Source organism: Coptis chinensis, chromosome 8 (assembly GCF_015680905.1).
Source record: "Coptis chinensis isolate HL-2020 chromosome 8, ASM1568090v1, whole genome shotgun sequence".
Taxonomy (NCBI): Eukaryota; Viridiplantae; Streptophyta; class Magnoliopsida; order Ranunculales; family Ranunculaceae; genus Coptis; species Coptis chinensis.
This window is the reverse complement of record NC_141463.1, coordinates 20,799,817-20,818,950: the sequence shown is the minus strand read 5'-3', so window position 1 is coordinate 20,818,950 and position 19,134 is coordinate 20,799,817. Positions and strand designations below refer to the sequence as shown.

General features: G+C 38.0%; 2 pseudogenes across 2 annotated transcripts; one reads left to right on the top strand and one right to left on the bottom strand.

Annotated features, from left to right (window-relative positions):
- The first annotated feature begins 3,408 nt into the window (after nucleotides 1-3,408).
- LOC147480465 (F-box/kelch-repeat protein At1g26930 pseudogene) lies at nucleotides 3,409-6,429 on the top strand (annotated as a pseudogene). Its single transcript, XR_015206529.1, has 2 exons — nucleotides 3,409-3,672; nucleotides 4,045-6,429. The product of XR_015206529.1 is annotated as an F-box/kelch-repeat protein At1g26930 pseudogene (transcript).
- On the bottom strand, nucleotides 5,302-14,262 carry LOC147480464 (uncharacterized; annotated as a pseudogene). The gene is made up of 2 exons (XR_015206530.1): nucleotides 14,228-14,262; nucleotides 5,302-13,987 (listed from the first exon to the last, which is right to left on the bottom strand). The product of XR_015206530.1 is annotated as an uncharacterized LOC147480464 (transcript).
- Nucleotides 14,263-19,134: the final 4,872 nt, after the last annotated feature.

Genomic DNA, 19,134 nt, shown 5'->3' with positions numbered 1-19,134 from the left:
AACACTAGTTGTGAGTTATTTTCACTTGAAAATGGGGCTTGGAGACCAATTTCTTGAATTTGGAATGCCTGCTTGGATTTTGCATTAGGGTTTGTATAGAAATATTTTTTTTGAAAATTTGAAGGATGGTTTTAAAAAAATTCGGTTTTGAAAATTTTAAAATTTTATAAAAAAAAAAAAATCTAAAACTCAAAAGTCCAAACTTAAATAATTTGACAATCTAATGGATAAGATAGCTAATTTGTTCTTTTATCAGACTTTACCTACAAAATTAAAATTAACAATCAATCATTAATTATATTATTTTTTAAAGGAAGAAGCATAATAGTTTTGGTTAGGTGATATTTGTAATATCATTTTATTTCTATAATAGATTCAAACAAATATAATATTACCTTTCTTCTAATTTAAAAGTCATCAATTCAAAATAAAATTTTCAGAAAGGTTTGAGAACAAATGTCATTTTTCCGACAAAGGGTGTTTTGGTTTCTACATGCTAAAAAGTCCGAGATTTTCTAAAAAAAGGAAACCTTTATTTTAGACTCGACTTGGATGTGAATAAAAATATAATTTATAAAGAATAAGTCGGAAATGTTGGAATAATAAGTTACGGGCTTTGACTTGAATCGAAAAAATAAAGTTTATTTTTTATTAAAAAGGAAATGAAACATCCCGGTCATAAATTTAAAAAATTGAAAAAAAATGTGTAAAAATCATTAGAGGGCTTGGTTATAATGTTTTAACATCCCGTCCCTAAAAAAAAACCCATTTTCTTTTAAAAAAACTCAGCATGGGGCTTTACACCGAGACGGAATCCAACATCCCAAATTCCCACCCCTAGTTTGCATAGAAATATTTTTTTTGAAAATTTGAAGGATGGTTTTAAAAAAATTCGGTTTTGAAAATTTAACATTTCGAAAAAAAAAAAAAAACAAACTTAACTTTGAGCAGTGGATAAGATAGCCTGTCCTGTTTTATCAGTTTTATTACAACATAGAAATGGTCAATCAATCTTCTTTATCAAATAAAAATTTTCAACTGCATTGAATAATGTGTTAAATTACCAAATAGTTATAGTCAACTATGATTGGACTGTAACATTTAACCATCACCGATCAAATCGATCTGTCAACCAACTCTAATAGAACGCAGTACCACGTAATCATTACCCCTGCAAGCTAAGATAAGGCAAGATAAAATACCAGTTTAATTATGACTTTTTGTTTTTTAGAGAAATTGACTTGAGAAAAAGAGAGCGAGAGAAGGGGGGGGGACTTTTCAATCACATTAAAAAGCCGTTTTGTAGTCAACACGTGTCTGAAATGTTTTAAGAAAACGGGCTCTTAAACCGTTTCGATGCCTTCTTACACGCGGAACGGCAACTTTACCCACTCGTGGGCCCTTTTTTGTTTTTATATAAAAGTGGAAAATTACTATATATAAGGGGTTAATACAAATATAAAAACTTTTATTGAACTACCTAAAATTAACAAACTGTACAGCTAATTCAGTTGCCTCCTTAAAAGTTTGACTAACACTTAAGAAATTTATGAAGGCAGTAATTAAGGCCACAACCAATTGTGTACCATTGGCAGTGTTCGTAGATGCACAAGGAACACAAAAATTGAATTGAACCTGAGTCGTGCAACTGTATGTGCTATCACGGTGCGTAGTTGATTGTGATTTAAGGCTGCCGTTCATTTGGTGTTCAAAACTTCAAACTCTTTCTCATGTTTGACAATTGATTGGTCAAGTCAAATTTAGGCGCGTTAAATGTGATAGACGTGCTAAATGTGATTAAGTGGTTTAGTGGAAATGAATGATTCTTGTAGACAACATTTCTCTACTGATTACGAAATTACACGTACGTTGAATTGTCTTGTCTGCGAGAATTACATTTTATAACTGCCTCGTAAATACTTCACATTGACTTCTAAATGATATTATATGACCACTGTTTGGTACAAAAATGCAAGATTTCCACTTGTTATACCTGCTGCAAAATGTAGATTAAAAACTAAAGTCCAGCTCGAAATTTGACAAACTGTAAAATAATTATTCGAATAGAGAGTAAATATCTGATTTGCAGCTAACAATTCCAAGTTCTTAAACCGGTTTTGTGGTTCTGAACTTCTGATGAGAAAATTTTGTAGAAAGACTGAAACAAATTCCCTGAGACTTGGGTTAACTCATTGGAGTTGCTGGTTGATCCAAAGATTTGGATCTTTTATAATTAGGGAGTTGGGTGGTCTATTCCTTTCCAGCTTTTTAAGACACCATGACACAATTCTTTGGTCCTACCAGCACATGTATGATAAGTAAATTAGAATACATGAAAATTGCACTTCTTTGAGTGATTGCTCATAATGGAACTAGTGTGTTCTAAGCTTCTAATTCAAAACTACTATAAAGACAGCATACAAATGTTATTGTTGGGAATATGTTGGATCTTAGCTTTTTTTTTTTGTTAGCATAGCACACTTAAGCACTATTGGTGAGTGGTGACACGTCCAATATCCAAGTACACATAAAATTGGATCTTTGATGTGAAACCGCACTCTCATTATTATTGCTTTGACAATTCAATGGGCAATTATGAAAAACAATGTGCTGATAAGTCTCGTTTTGTTGAAATTAGGCTGGGACACTTCTGAAAATTGGACAAAAAATGCTGGTAAAAGTGGTAAGTGGAACACAAAATTAGACAACTGAATAAGATTGCCAGTCTGAAGGCTAAATTGCCTATAAAGCTTCCAAATTTAGATGTACCTCTATGGCTCTGTGCCTAATTCCTTGGATCCATGTCTCATCCAACTACTGCTTCTGCATAATATCCTCACGACTTGACCTGTTCAATTTAGGGCTAAAAGAGAACAAACACGGTTTATTGTCCAAAATGTTCTTATTGTATCGGGTTTGTGCTAAATGATAAAAACTCTTGTTGATTAAATCAAGCACCAAAGCTTATTTATTTAGGAAAACAAAACACAATATACTGTCTCCTAAACGTCAGTTTCCATTGCCAAAACACAGTACTTTTGAACATTTTACATCAAATAAATGACTACTTACTTATTCAACTAATAATAAATGTGTAATAAATGTGTAAAATACTGTCATTTTTATCCTACATCTTGTATATATAACTCTAATAATATCATTTTGTCGCACATCCCTATACACCATTACACCATCAATTGTCTTCGTTTTTAGCCTTCTCAAAAGGTATTATTAGTAGCTAATTAATAACACTTATCTATAACTAATCAGACCATTCAACAATTTTGGTCAACAAAAGTGAAGTAGACAATTAAATTACCCAAAAAATGAGGGGAAGAAAATTAATGTAAGTAAACACAAACAGTCAAAATTAAAAAGGGCCTTAACTCAAAAGCCCAAAAACGAAGTCCTTCCTAATTTTTTTTTTTGTTCTATTAAGAACAACTGGACTAAACAAGCAGAGAAGAAGAAGAAGAAGGAAAGAAAGAAAGAAAGAGTAACAGAATAAGAATAAGAAGATGAAGATGAAGAAGAACAATTGAACAAGAAGAAGAAGAAAGAGAGAGAGAGAGAGAAAAAAAAAAAGGAGACCAAAGCATTTTAAATTCCAATTAATCCCCTCCTCCTCTTCTTTTTCTTCTTCTTCTCTCTTTACTTGTAACATTTTAATCCGTAAGTTCAATCAGATCTTCTCTATATTGTTTATTTCATTGTATCTGAATCTGGGGATTTATTTTTTTTGAAGAATATATATATAATTTTGGTTGGACTCAAGAGATCTGATTTTTGTTGTTTTTGAGGTGTTTTGGGATTTGGGAATCTGTTAGTATTGATGAATTTGTTGTTTAAAGTGTAAAGAATCATTTTTTACTGCATGTTTGTTGATTGCATATGTGTGTATAGATCAGTGACTTATGATGATCTCTATTGCATGTGGATATATATATATATATATTTTTTTTTTGTTTTAATTTGATTAATTGAAGCATTGTAAATACTTTTTCTGATGATAGTTTTTTGTGGAATTTTGTTTTGTTGAGGAAGAAAGGAGGCCTTGGCTTGGTTGGATTAGTGACTTGATCAAGTTCCGGACGATATGTTGGAAGAGCGGTCTTGTTTGGTTTCGAGGGCGTTACGGACCTCTTGCGAGCAGGATACTAAGTGGGTTTACATGACTTATCATTTCATGGAGGTTTCTCATGGTAAGCGTCGTTTAGATGATGATGATGGGGAAGAAGAGGTGTTTGGGAAGAGAAAGTCGCCAAAGAGATTGGGAAGGTATGAGCCAGATGGAATTATGCCTACCTTGCACAATCTGTTCCCATCTCCGGATGACCAGTCTGATAAGTTTGGTTGTGATTGGGATCAAGCAGATGCAAAATTTAAGCTTAGAGTTAAAGTTGAAGAGAAAGAATCATATGCGGACTGGAAGTCTTCTAAGCTTCCGGTCGTGCAGGAGATTGAGAATGTTACTCCCAAGTTTCATGATCTCAAGTTGTCTCTGTCCAACCTACCTGATCAGCACTTTGTTGTGAATGGTAAGAAGCCGAGAGAAGATGGCGAGGTTGTGCATGAGAAGGAGGAATTGGCTCTTACTATGTGTGATCTGCAATTGTCTGCAGCAGACCAGATTGATTGTATTCGGGGGAATGCAAATGGGAAGCATCCTGTGAAAGATGAAAGGGCAAGATGTCTACCTAGAAAGAGAATGCAATCCAAGCGACTAGACATGAATGGAAAAGAGCAAATGACCCTTTCGCTGCATGATCTTCGTTTGTCTTCTTCCGATCAATCTGATCAGCCATATCATGATTTTGTTCAGGTTAATTTAAAAGTTAAACGTCCTTTAGACAAAGAAGGGAATGAATCCCTATTTGGAAAGAGAAAGTCATGCAGGCTACTGGACATGCAGGCGAGGGATGAAATGACCAATACACTGTACCATCTCTCCCTCTCTCCTGCTGATCATTCCGGTCAGCAAGGTAACGATGGGAATCAAGCAGATACCAGTTCCCTCATCCAGAGTCTTGGCCGAGACATCTCAATTAACTGCCTGCTCCGTTGCTCGAGGTCGGACTACAACAAAATCGCTTCTTTGAATAGCAGCTTTAGGAATCTAATTCGGAGTGGGGAACTCTATAGGCTGAGGCGGCAAATGGGAGTAATTGAACACTGGGTCTATTTCTCGTGTGATGTTCTTGAATGGGATGCCTTTGATCCCATCTCCCGACGGTGGATGCATTTACCTAGAATGCCCTCAAATGAATGCTTCAGGTGCTCTGATAAGGAGTCAGTGGCTGTGGGCACTGAACTTCTTGTATTTGGAAAAGAGATAACCTCCCATGTGATATGGAAATATAGTATTTTGACAAACTCGTGGTCTTCGGGCATGGAAATGAATGCTCCAAGGTGCTTGTTTGGGTCTGCAAGCCTTGGAGAGATTGCAATTCTTGCTGGGGGTTGTGATTCTCAGGGAAGAGTGTTGAGTTCGGCTGAGCTATATAACTCCGAGACTGGAACTTGGGTGACTTTGCCAAGCATGCAAAAGCCAAGAAAGATGTGCTCAGGAGTTTTCATGGATGGGAAGTTTTATGTCATTGGTGGAAGCAATACAGAACTGCTCAGCTGTGGGGAGGAGTATAATTTAGAGACAAAGACTTGGCGTGAAATACCTAACATGTGCCCTCGGCGTACTGGACCAGCTGAGGCACCCCCTCTTGTCGCTGTTGTAAATAATGAATTGTATGCAGCTGATTATGCAGAGAGGGAGCTGATGAAATATAACAAGGACAGAATATCATGGGACACTGTGGGTAAATTGCCTGAGCGTGCATCGTCAATGAATGGTTGGGGACTTGCATTTAGAGCTTGTGGGGAGCAGCTTATTGTTATTGGTGGACCTCGGATGTTGGGTGGAGGGATCATTGAGCTTAATTCATGGATTCCTAAAGAAGGACAGCCTCAGTGGATTGAGCTTGCCAGAAAACCTTCAGCGAGCTTTGTCTATAATTGTGCCGTGATGGGGTGCTGACATGTCAGATCTTGTGGACACTATGTATTTATTCTTCACACTGGATGGAATATACAACATTGGTGTGCTCAATGGTTCAAGGGCATGTTCTCTGGCTAATGGGTACTCTCTGCCTAAAACTTTTGGAAATATCAGATTATAATCACAATTCAATAGAATGATTTCCTTAGGAGGTCTTGGGTTTTCCTTTGAATTTCATCTTTCTTTTTTTTTCAATTTCTCCCATTGATTTTACTTTTTCCCACCTTAACTCGCACTTTTGAGACCCCTGAAAGAATGTCATGATGTAGCAGCAGGGATATTCAATAATTTGAAGCGTCGATGTATTTTTAGTTCTTGTGTAATGCTAAAAGCTTCTTAGCATCACATATTTTTTTATCAATAGCTTCTTAATATCACATGGATAGTGTTACTGGTGTTAGGATCCTTACAATGGCCATCTATGCTTAAATGTGTTTAAAATAGCTCATGTCTTGTGACATGCATACTCATTATAGTACGGTTTTTCGCATTTCTGGGTCACGTTTGGAGTGTTTGCTGAGTTCCTTACTAAGTTACTATTCGTTTTGCTGTTTGCCTTCACTTCTGGTGAAATAGATGTGTAGTACTTGTCTTTGTTTTTCTTAACACTGTCATTGATATTGCAGCTTTGCAAGAAATTTTGAGACTTCAGAGGCTGTCAATTTTTACAGCTTTAGGTTGAAAACTGTGGGTTTTTATGTGTAGTCAACCTAACAATCTTTACAAGCTGGTAATTGCACCACCTCACAAAGAAATTTTGAAGAGTGAAGACTGTAGGGGCTACTTGTTTATCTTATAACCTATGTCTATCCTAGTGTTCCATAAGAACATTGTCTACGATAAGTTTGATTAAAGCTCTCTTAAAGTGTATTAGTCACGCAAAACAGAGCTGTTCGTTGTTTATTAGTCCGAGGCTCCTAGCATTCGTGTGGCAACCATGTACAGGCGAAATATCTACTTTGGCTTTGGCATGTTTGCTGCTGTTCTTGCTTTCCACTTTGTTGAGGCGCTGTCTTGCCATGTACTTCCCTTTATCTTGGGTGTGTGGTTTTAGGGGTTGAAAACATTTAGGTCCGTTATGCCATATAGTTGTTATGTGTTTGGCAACATCCTTGGAATTCGAATTAGGAAAAAAATAAAAATAATTATGGTTCTTTTACTCCTCTTCTAGTTCTTTATTCATAAAATGAATGACCTCTTGTTTAGATTGAAAGATAGTGCATGGTTGGAACTTGGAACACATTAAATAGCTTTAGCCTGAGACCTGAACATAGCATTCATGGTTTTTTGTCAAATTTATTATGTTACAAGTTCTTGAGGCCAACAAAGGCATGGTGGTGTGGCACTACCTATATCATTTTGATCGATGCTTCCTTCCATTAGGTTTTTAGCCTTTGCCATCAAATATTTCAGTAGAGGTCTGTCGTCAGTAGGTGAAGGCAGTTTTGAAACTGGTTTTTGGTTGTAACGCTCATGAATTTTACCATCTTTACACAAGTTATACCATTCAGTTTGATCTCTTTGTAAGCCATTATTGTAAAAATGAAGTAATAAACTAGGAATTCAGTGCCTGTGGACACACTGGTTAATGTCTTTAAATGCATTATGCTCCACCTGTGTTTCTTATATCTGTGCACATCTAGATTTATCTGTTGGTGTTCTAAGTTATGAATTATTTTAATTTTTCAATTTATTATTGTTATTACTATTTGTTTTGTACCTGTAAATATTTTTATTGTTATTCGGCCGACCTTTTGGTAAATTATTCCTCTTGTTGTTAGTTCATCTTTTGTTCATGGTCCACGGGCCACCCGTTTCAGGTGCATCTGTATGCTTATTGCACATATCTCTTTTAAAGTCTTACAGTTGACAATATTATGAGAGGTAAGTTTCCTGTCTTGCTTATTGTTATTATGATTTTCTTTCAGTTTATTTCCCAAGTGGTTGCTTCATTGGAATGTTGGATCTCTGTTAGGATTTATTTGTCCCACGTAAGTAGTGGAGTTTGTGTTGCCTATCTGTGTCTATAATCTATTTGCTTTGGAGTTCTTTTGCTATTCATTTGTAAAGACGAGATGGCATTACGCCTTTCAGTGTGGTGTGGAACCTTGGATCATAGATGGAATGACCTTTTAGGAGATTATTGCCAATAATATGAAAATTAAGCAGCTCTAATGCTGTGAATTTAAAATAACTAAGAATAAGTCGTGCTCTTGAGTTTTGTGTTGAGGTGGGAGTATTGTTTTTTATTTTGGTAATTTCTCACTTTTTTTTGCCGAGTAATACATGACTCTGTTTATCTTGGTTGTGGTTCTTTTCTAACGATAGCTTTCCGGTTTTTCCTGATGGAACTGAGGAGTAGTCTGTTAGAGTCCTTTGTTTGGGTTAGGTCAATCGATTAAGGAGACGTGACATGACCTTTTTGGGTTTCAGTGTTTTTTCTTCACATACGTTCATGGCTAATTGACATTTGCTTTTTGTGTTGCCATGTCGTTCTCTGTTTTCCTTTTTCTCCTTGTTCTCTCTCTTTTGTATTTATTGCCTCAAGGGACAGATTAGTGGAAACTTCATGCTACTAATGTTTTTTTTTGTTACTTGTAGAAGTCTCATTTTATCGTTTTATATTTTTATTTAAGAAAAATAAAAAGCAAACAAATCTCGCAAATAGCTTCTCTGACTTTAGTTTGTGGTCTCATAGTATGGCCACCTCCTCTCAAGTAGAGATTTGAGGATCCTGTCTGTGTTTTTTGTTTCATCTTTGTGATTTATGGCCATAAACTGAAGATAAAAACTTTGGACTCTTCAGAATTGGGTAGTTAGAAATAGTGTTGCAAGACGTTTTAATAGACTACTTTGTCATCTCTCTGTGGTTCTGTACATCATGGTGGCCTTATCTCTAAATCTTATCTTGTTTCTGTGCAATGATTTACGTTTTGTCCTGTTCTTAAGCTATGTTTATATCAAAAACTGTCTTAATTAGTTAATTAGTTAATTTGTTGCGGCTTGGTTGTTTTATTTGAAAATTTATTGATTGGCACTGTTGCCAGGCTAAAATGTCTTTTGAGATCCGGTTTGAGGGCCATCCAATGGTCTGGACCATGGGTTGACAGTCGTCAGTAGCAATTTCCTGCCTTTCTCTATTAATGGCTTATACTTGACCATATATGGACAGGTTACATCACTTCTTATCACTAACAGGATTTCGCCCCTCCCCCTTGTTTGATTTTAATATATTGGATTTAAGGGCTTTGATTATGTGAACTGGTTGGTGGGGGTGCGATAGATTGTTTTGTTGTTCGGCTAGTTGAATGTAGTTTCGAATTGAATTGCACTGGAGTTACTTTTAACTTGTAATGTGGTCACGGCAAACTTTAAAAGAACACCATGGTTTTTCAAGGGGATTGGTGACAAGTCATTGGTTACACAACTTCCTATCTATTGTTTCAAAACCGTATCCTTGGTTTCAAAGTATCAAGATAATTGGTAATGAAGGAAAACTAAAACTGTTGCATGTGCAAAGGGTATATAATATTTTTGTCCTAGAAAACGTATTTGTTGATAAAGCCTATATTGAATCTGTAAAGGAGAAGTAAAACAATCCTTCATATGAGAGCCGACGCATTGTCATCTTGTTCTTATAATCTCATAGCCGCTGTATTTTTTTGGTCTCTGGTCTTGCATTCCCAAGCCCGTTACTGTCATGTTCTTTAGACTCCAACCTCCTGCTAGTTACGTTGATAAACTTTCGTACTTATTTTCATGTGCATAGCTTGGACGATGAGGTGCTTACCCAAATAGTCACATGGAAGAAGGTTTAGTAGAAGAGTGGTATAGTATGGGGACATTGAGCGTACAGGTATGTTGATACTTGATATGCATTTCAGATGAAGAGGTACATTAGGTGATAGCATGGACTCTCCAAAGTGTTTCGTGCATTTCAAGGTTGGACTTGTCCTTTGTTGTTAACTTCTTACTGGTTGCTATGGTACAGAAGCAACCTTATTCATAATTTCATACCTCTATGGCTCTATGTGTCATTATGCTTCTGAAAGTGCCATTTCATGTTACACGATATAGGTCAATTTCACTTTCGGCTTTGAATATCTGCAAAGTTTGCATTCTTTCTACACTTGCAATTACATACATATTTTAGTATATCAACATCCATAGAGAGAAATGCAAAACCATTTAAAGTGTATTGATTATACTACGTTTGTGATAATCCACTCTTATAATAATCGTTCCTCGAACAAGTTTCCACGGCCCAAGATTAACTAACGGCATTTTAACACTTATAATATGTTTTTGATCATCACGAGGTTAGTCGTCTACTTGTATTAAATTGCTTATAATACATTGAACACGTCATTTGCACAAACTAATACCAAGTATCGATATAGTATGAGTTATAAACCAATATTTTTTCTTATGAAGATGAAGGATATAAGGCATTAAATAATGACAGAGTATCTTAAAACACCAATACATGACAAGGATGTTTAGGGTTGAGCACGTATTAGATGCCTTCCACTAATATATAATGGTATACTGGATTCTCATGAAAAGAAAGAAAAGTACATTTATAAGAGTATCAAAACCTATTAATGGGAGCCCCACCACGCATGTGATTAAGCATTTATGCGCAAAGTTCCTAGATTTCTCCATTAACTTTACAGCAAATAAAGCACCAAGAAACACTAATGGAGTAGTTGCTTCTGGATGTTTATATACGTAGCATCTGCACAAAATAATGGATTTGTTTAGCATATACTCTTTATTATGTTGGGATCATATACGGTATCCATATGCTTTTGTATGATCAGTAGTTTTTTTTGTTAATTACAAGAGAGTCTACGGTGGACGATAATGTTGTGTGATCCTCATAGAGAAGCAATATCTCTCAATGGCAAGCTCTAGCATCCTCTATTCCTCTATCGAATTTAACTTGTAATTGTTTTTAGTCAACAACAGATACATGTTTTCAGTTAAAAAGACCAAGTACTCCCATCCAAAAAGTGATAAAGAAAAGAACTACTTGTACAACGGATTGAGCTGAACAACTTGCCTTTAAGGGCCATCCACAATCTGACCATGTACCAAGTCTGAAAGAATCCTTTGAAGTATGGACCCTAGACAAAAAATGAAGCTGACGGCGATTTTCAAGAAAGGATGCAACCAATGCTGCAGCTATTGAATTGGCATTGACCTGTACAAAATTTGTAGCCGATAGCTGCCCGAGTAAACAAGTTCAGACCGTAGGAGTAAATTGGCCACACCAGATGAGTTTGATCAGCAGATATATCCTAACCTTAACCATCCGCAGCCCAACCTCTACCAGAATCTCTATTGGGCAATTGGCAAAAGCTCAGATTTCCCAGTATGATGTAGTGATGGAGCATGATTCGATCTAGTATTCTAGTCTAGTACAAATTTGTGTGTGATTGTGTAAACTAATTTGAGTTGTGACTGGCCCGTCACCTACCTAAGGCCTTATATTTCGGCTAACATAAATCATTTATTGCGTTGCGCAACTGCGGGCTCCAAAAAGTATAGAATCAGATTACCAGTCTAGCTCTCTTCAACAGGAATCACTTCGTGGTAACAACTAACGCATCACAAATCACTAAGATTTGCCAGTGTTTTGCCACTAATAGTGGGAAAATTTCAATTTGCCAGTGTTTGTTTGCAAAAATTTATAGTGGGAAAATATAAGATTTGTAAATTTTGCCTGTGTTTGTTTACATGGTTTTTCTCCAATGGCAAATGATATTTCAATTTTTTGGAGATATAATCTTCCCAAATTTGTAACCCTCTCCCAGCAGAGCAACTCACTTTTTCTCTCTATTATTCACAATATCTGCCATGTCATGGCTTTAGAAGCATTGATCCCATGGTGGATGTCATCCATGAAGCAATCACATCCACAAGCAAGTCAACATCCTTTGAGATCTGGGACTTGATGTCCACGCCTAACGTGCTGTTCACTTCTCTGGCTACTGTCTCCCACGGAGTTCCCACTGTCAGATTTGCCAAAAGCTCGCTTCCACGGTTCACTGCATCAGCCATTCCTGGTGGAACATCTGGGATAACCTGTTGCAACGGACTTCCATGGTCTCCGGGTAAAGAACGAACTAACATGTCCAGCAGTGAACTAATGGCAGATTCTGAGTTTAGCAACTGCGCTAATATTGGAATTTCATCAATGGTATCGTCTTTAAACTTTACCAGAAGATTCTTGGCAACACCGTTGTAGGAGAGTGATATCCTCATAAGGTTATCATACACGCGAACATAAGGCGACCTCCAAGACCGACCTGTGAGCAGTTCCCTTGTGAACACGCGATGTGCGGCTTAACTTCGACATCGATCTCCAAGACCGACCTGTGAGCAGTTCCCTTGTGAACACGCATGTGCGCAGCTTAAGCGAACTCGGGACATCGACCTCCAAGACCGATCAGTGAGTAGCTCCTTTCAGATAGGTGGTATAAACAAAGATGGCTCGGTACGAACACATGGCCAAAGACAGAACGCCGCGAATAAGGTCACTACCAGGGGTAATCATTACCAAAATCTTATTTATCCTTCTCACTTCCGGGAAATAAGGGCGACCGCGCCAACTCCCAATCAGCACACGACTTATAATATAACTAGCCCAACACTCATTCACGATCTCCACCTTACATGTGTACAAGAGACACACGTGTCTTCCGGATTGACATTTCTTTAAGCCTATAAATACCACATGTTTGAACTACGTCGGACCTGATTCCTCTCTCCCATAGAAAAGGAAAACCAAAAGAGGATACGTAGGCAGCTTGCTCACAAGCGAACTCGGTCTCTCCAAAAGATCTCGACTCTCTTCCCTCATCCCACGCAATCATCAAGGAAAACCAAAACCCACCTTTACAAAAACCAAAACCCACCTTTACAACCGTAATAGGATTTTACTAGTCACCGTGTTTCTTCAGGTTTTGGGATGAAATCTTCTCTGCCTTCAGCTAAGTCCATGTACAAGGGAGGAAGCTGCTCAACCAGAGGGAGAACTTGTTTCATAATTGGAGGGCTAAGGGTCTCGAATTGCTTCATTGCCATTTCGGCACTGAAACAGACTGTGGGAGATGATATGAGCTGGGAGATAACTGGACCAAAGCTTTGGGCCATAGGCACAATAACAGGAGAGAATAATGGAACAGCTGAGCTTGCTTCCTTATTGTTGAATGACATCAACACATTTCCACTTCGTTAAATAGCATATCTAGCCCCAATTAAAAGGTGTACCACAGATCCCAAAGAATGACCGATCCCAAAAGTAGGAAGATCACTTATGTCTTGTAAAGATCGGACACATCTGTCGAATTTGAACTGTGCTTCATCTGCAATGCGAAAGTGATCAAAGCCACTAGCATATGGTGTTGCAATCACCAGAACACCTTTTTCTGAAAGTCGCTCAAGAAACAAACGGTAGGTTAGTTGGGGGCAGCCCCAACAAAGATACCACCAATGAAATGGACAACGGATGTTGGTCTTGAATTTCTTGGTCTTAGCACCCAAGCTCCCTCAACTTCACGCCAGTCTCCTGAAACACCCCAACCATCTTGGGACCTCTTTGCAGTTTCTGTCATTAATTTCTCAATCTCACCATAGAGCTGTATTCCAGCGGCTTCACTACGAGGTTTATTTTCAGTCTCATCTTGGTAGCGGAAAATCCTACCAGGGGGGACGGTAGAGCTCCTCAAGTGTGGACGCACTTTAAGGAAACGGTGGTTCGAGGAATTACAGAAGCCATTGGTCTGAAACTGCAACAGCTTTGCTGGACAGTGTCGATCAGGAGTGACAATATTCAGTAACGGGGCCAAGAAGTAACAAGTGGCCATCCCTTCTCTCCCTCCCTGCGTCAATTATTCAGTAGTAGCAATTTATTCTTGTCTGAGAAAACTTTTTATTGCCAGCAAGAACCAACAATAACAAATTAGCAATAGTGGCAGAGAACAAATCCATTAAAATTAAATTACTTTACTTGTATGAAATTAATTGTTAAGCAAGGGGCATGACAATTAACCATGTAAAATGGTTCTTCAAGAAATAGGCTAATAGCTACCAGATTGAGAGAAAGAGAGACCGAGAGTTTGAGAGAGAAAGAAAGATGAGAGATGAAAGATGAGAGCGAGAGAATACCTGAGAAGAGAGCGAGTTGATCGAGCGAGAGAGGCCACAGAAAGAGATCGAGAAAGAGATCGAGAGGAAGAAGGTGTTTATATTTTCTCTACCCTAGTGGAAAAATACCGGGTGGCTAATCCAACTTTGGGGGGAGGTGTTTTCTATTTTCCCACTTCTAGTGGGAAAATTTGATTTGCCGGCTAATTCTAAATAGTATTTGCCAGTGCCTTTAAATACATCCAAACACTGACAAATTGTGCTTCTAGTGGGAAAATACAATTAGCCACCCCCATTTGCCAGTTAACAAACACACCCTAATCTTATGGCCAAAAGTTGTATTGTATTTGCATAATGCAGTCAATTAGCAAACTTCTTTTTTCTTAAAGTCAATAAATATACCGAAACTATGTTTTCATTTCAGTACAAAAATTTGTCCTTCCAATTGATATCAGAGCTAAAATATTTTTGCGATTTTTTTTCCCTCTAATTTTCTTTGTAAGAGTATTTTAGAAATGGTAGAAGAGAGATACAAAAGCCACCAAACCGTCAAATTACTTTTGAATCGAAGTATCACGCCGATTCAAACCTTTGGAGGTCTCGAAATTCGGATTGTCGCTGCCAGTATGCTCCTTCCAGTAGGTATGAACCTCCCTCTCACCTACGTTCTCCTACTCCAATCCGCCGTCAAAGGCATGTATGCCGAGATTATGGCCGATATGACCACCACCAGCAGGAGTGGCACCCTTGCAAGTAGTGGTGTTCATTTGGGTCGGGTCGGATTACCCACAACCTGAAAATTCAGGTTTTTATCGATTTCGGATTACCCAAACCGACAATTTAGGGTCTATCTCGGGTTCGGGTGTAAATCAAATAAGTCCTACCGAAACCTAAGAGTATCATCAACGCATTGCAAAATCCCATTTCTAATGTGACAGATGGAAATGATTTTGGCAATTTTGACTCCCAATGCACTGCCAAAACACGATTTGTATTCTAAAAATTGTCAAATTCCAAACCAAATTCGTGAGAAAAATAGAAATGAGCCGTACAGGCACGGGACAAGTTGTCCTGTCCAAGAGTGGGATAGACAAGTTTTGCCGTCCAGTATTTTTTTTTAATTAAAAATTAAAATGGCTCGATTTTATACTATTAGGCTTTTGTACCGTTGGGCTTGAACGGATATATTTAGGTCTGTTGGCCTTGTGGTCTATTTATATTGTTTCATTACCTCACTTATTTTTCACCAATTCACCCATCTTTCTTATTTCATTAAATGGATCACCAATCTTTCTCTCGCCAATTCACAAAATATGGAGTGCCATTCTCGTCCAAGACGTAATTTGGAATTCATCTCTGCTGAAGATGAATTATTGTGTCGAGCACATATGGTTGCACTTGAAGGAATGTTCCTATGTTGAACTATCATAGGGCTGATCCCCTTGATATCAACAATTGTCCAACCTATAACTGACTTGTGTTCCTTTAAAAGTGCTACTAACTTGGATTCCTGCTCCTCAGTCAAATCTGATGCAATGACTACTGGGTAGGTTCCCAAATCTCCCAAGAAAACATACTTGAGTGTAGATGGCAAAGGTTTCAATTCTAGCTTAGGCGACTCCTTCTTAAGCTCTTTAGATGGTCCATCAGGCATAGGTGATTCAAACTTTTCTTTGAACTTGCTATCATCCATGACAGGTGATGAATCTGAAATCGCATTGATTGCCTCGACATTAAGTTCCTCACAGTCCTAAGCCTTGTTTAGCAGGAAATGAATGAGTCAGATAATCCTGTGCTAACACTTCAATCATGCATACCTCGTTCACAACACACACCTCCTGTGGTTGCTGTAACATATGAAAAACATTGGTCTAGACTCTCATATTACCAAAGGATCATATTACCAAAGGATAACGTCATATTACTGTTTCGACAGTTGATGGGTGCATTTGCAGTGGCCAAGAATGGTTTGCCTAGAATGATTGGTATCTGCCTACCAGATGTAGGTTATGTGTCGAGTACTATGAAATCAACCGGATAATAGAAATCTTCGATCTTGACTATGACGTCTTCAATGATTCCTTTAGGTATCTTTACTGATCTATCTGCAAACTGTAAAGTAACATCAGTCGGTTTTAGATCCTTCAAGCCTAACTTCTCGTAGACGAAATATGGTAGAATATTCACACTAGCACCCAAATCTAATAAAGCTTGCTCCTCTAAAGAATCTCCAATTCTGCATGTAACAGTTGGACTTCCAGGATCTTTCAGTTTCACAACCGCTTGATTCAGAGAGGGTAATGATGAACATCTTTGAGTGATAAAAGCTTCTTTCGGAATGTTGGTCTTCTTCTTCACTAGATCTTTCACGAACTTGGCATACGAGGGAATTTGCTTGATGGCAGTCAGAAATGGGATATTAATATGCAAATTCTGAAATACATCGCAAATCTCCTTGTACTGGTCATCCTTTCTAGTATTCAATAGTTTCGAAGGAAACGGTGCTGGCGGATTCTTCAATATCGGTTATCTTCTTTTGGGTTCGGTTGGCTTGATAACAAATAGTGGAGTGGCAGGTGGAGTCACTCGTGATGGCTTCTTCTTACTTAGTTCCACAGTAGTTCCTTCAGCTTCTCTCTCAACAAAGCATTTCAATTGGGTGGCCAACACTAGATATATCTGGAATGTTAGAACTGGGTGGGATGGTGGGAACATAAGTTACCTCAGGCTCCGCATAATTTTTTCCTGGTTCATAGACAATCTTGTTATCAACTTTCTTGCCTGACCTTAGAGTGGTGACATCATTAACTTGTTCATGAGTAATCTCCAGGTTATCCACCTGCAGGACACCTCTTCCTTTCGGATTTGGCTCCGGCTGGCTTGGTAATGCTCTTTTCGATCTTTCCGTCAAGGCGGCAGCGATTTGCCCTATCTGGCCTTGAATGACACTAAAGTTATTCTCCAACTTTTGGGTTCTTTGATTTGTCTGTTTTAGCTCATTGACAATGGTGGTGATAGCTTCTTCCAGATGTGGGATAACTGCTTTGCTTGACTGAGGCGTAGGGGCAATATATCCACTCATAAGATCTGGCACTAACTCTCTATTTGTGTTGGCTTGGTATTGCTAGTTTTGGTATGACTGTTGATTTCTATATGGTTGCTGGTGGTTTTGGAACTGATACTGGTTATTTTGGAACTGATTTGACTGATTTTGGAATCCTGGAGGAAAATTCCTCTGATTTGTATTTTGTGGCTTCCAATAATTTTGTCCCTGATTGAACTGGTTATTTCTTCCTAAAGAGTTTATACTACATGCCTCTGCAATAGTATCCAGATAGTACGAACACTCTTCAGTGGTGTGGCTTTCATCAGAACATAGCTCACAAATGGCATAACAAGGCTTGGTTGGCTGAGGTTTAGCTTGGAAATTGTTTGCTTTTGGAGGATTCATAGAGAACTGATCAAACTTCTTGTTCAGAGTTTCAAGTCCTGTTGATAGGCTTGCCATAATTGATATCATCGCTTGATTTGGGTCTTCTTGAATTTGGTTGCCAAATTGCTTCGTCACCCCCTCCATTCTAGCTACGTCCTCGTTCCTAGTACTCCATTGTTGAGTGTCTTCACCTAAATTCTCGAGAAAGTTGTAGGCTTCCTCTCCATCCAATGATGTAAACTTATCTTGATACATTGACTGTATCATTTGCTTGTTCATAGTAGAAAGTCCTCGAAAGAAAAAATGAGCCAGTGTGCTCTTATCATAACCATGATGTGGACATGAGACTAGTAGATTATTGAATTTCTCCCAGCTTTGATGATATATTCTTCACCACCTTCCCTTTGAAATTGTTGATGGCTTGCTGCATCATCTTTCATCTTACAGGGTGGGTAGAACTTGTTCATAAACTTTGTTCTCAACTTCTCCCAGTTGTTGATTGAATTGATGATCGGGTCGCGGTAGCTTAACCATTCAATGCTTTTACCTTCGAAAGTGAGAGTGGAAAAAGAATTAACTTGATACTCTCATCCCTTGATATTCTGGTTCTTGAAAGTTCTCGAGGATCGATAGAAATTTGTTCATGTGAACATAAGGTCAACATTATCCGAACCATTGAACTTTGGAAGCATAGAGATTACCGATGCTCTAAGTTCAAACCGGTTAGCTTCGTCTCGGAAAAACAATACTTCTTTGGGTGGGTCTCCAATGATTAGCGAATAGAAATCACTTAGCTTTCTTCCTCTCATTGTGGCTTGCATGGGTGGGATAGCCCGGGATTATTGGTGTCCACAACACCTCCATCATTCAAGGCGCCATTGTATCAATCTCGTCTAGTATTCTTGTGAGTCGGTTGTTAAACCTTGTCCACTGTTGTGTTCTTACCAGACGATGATATGGACGACGGGGCATACACTAGAAAATGCTATGAAAAATGAAGAAAACTATCCTATAATGCTTGAATAGTATGCAATTATTCTAAGTTATACTAAAATGTAAAACTACTTTCCTTCAACTGGATTGGGCTTTGCAGCTAGTATCTCACCCATTGTCTAAAGCTGTCTCTTCTAGGGTTATGGTGAATCACTTGGATTGCTTAAGTACCACGGCCCATAGATGATAGTCCGTTTGTCAAGATTCAGACAAGAAACACTAGAGTTTGATGTTTCGCTGTGTTGGCTTACAACTTCAATTGTTGGAAAGGTCCTAAATGCAATTATACTAGAAAGCAATAAAACTAAACTATGATGCAACTATACTAAGAAAGCAATAAAACTAAACTATGATGCAGCTATACTAAGAATGAAATAAAAAGAATGAAGATTCGACTAACCTAGATGGTAGATCTTGTTTTCGAGATGTCCTTTAAGCTTCTCTCTTTCTCAAAAGGATGGATGATGCGGCTAAAATTACCTCAAGATCCAAACTTCTAATC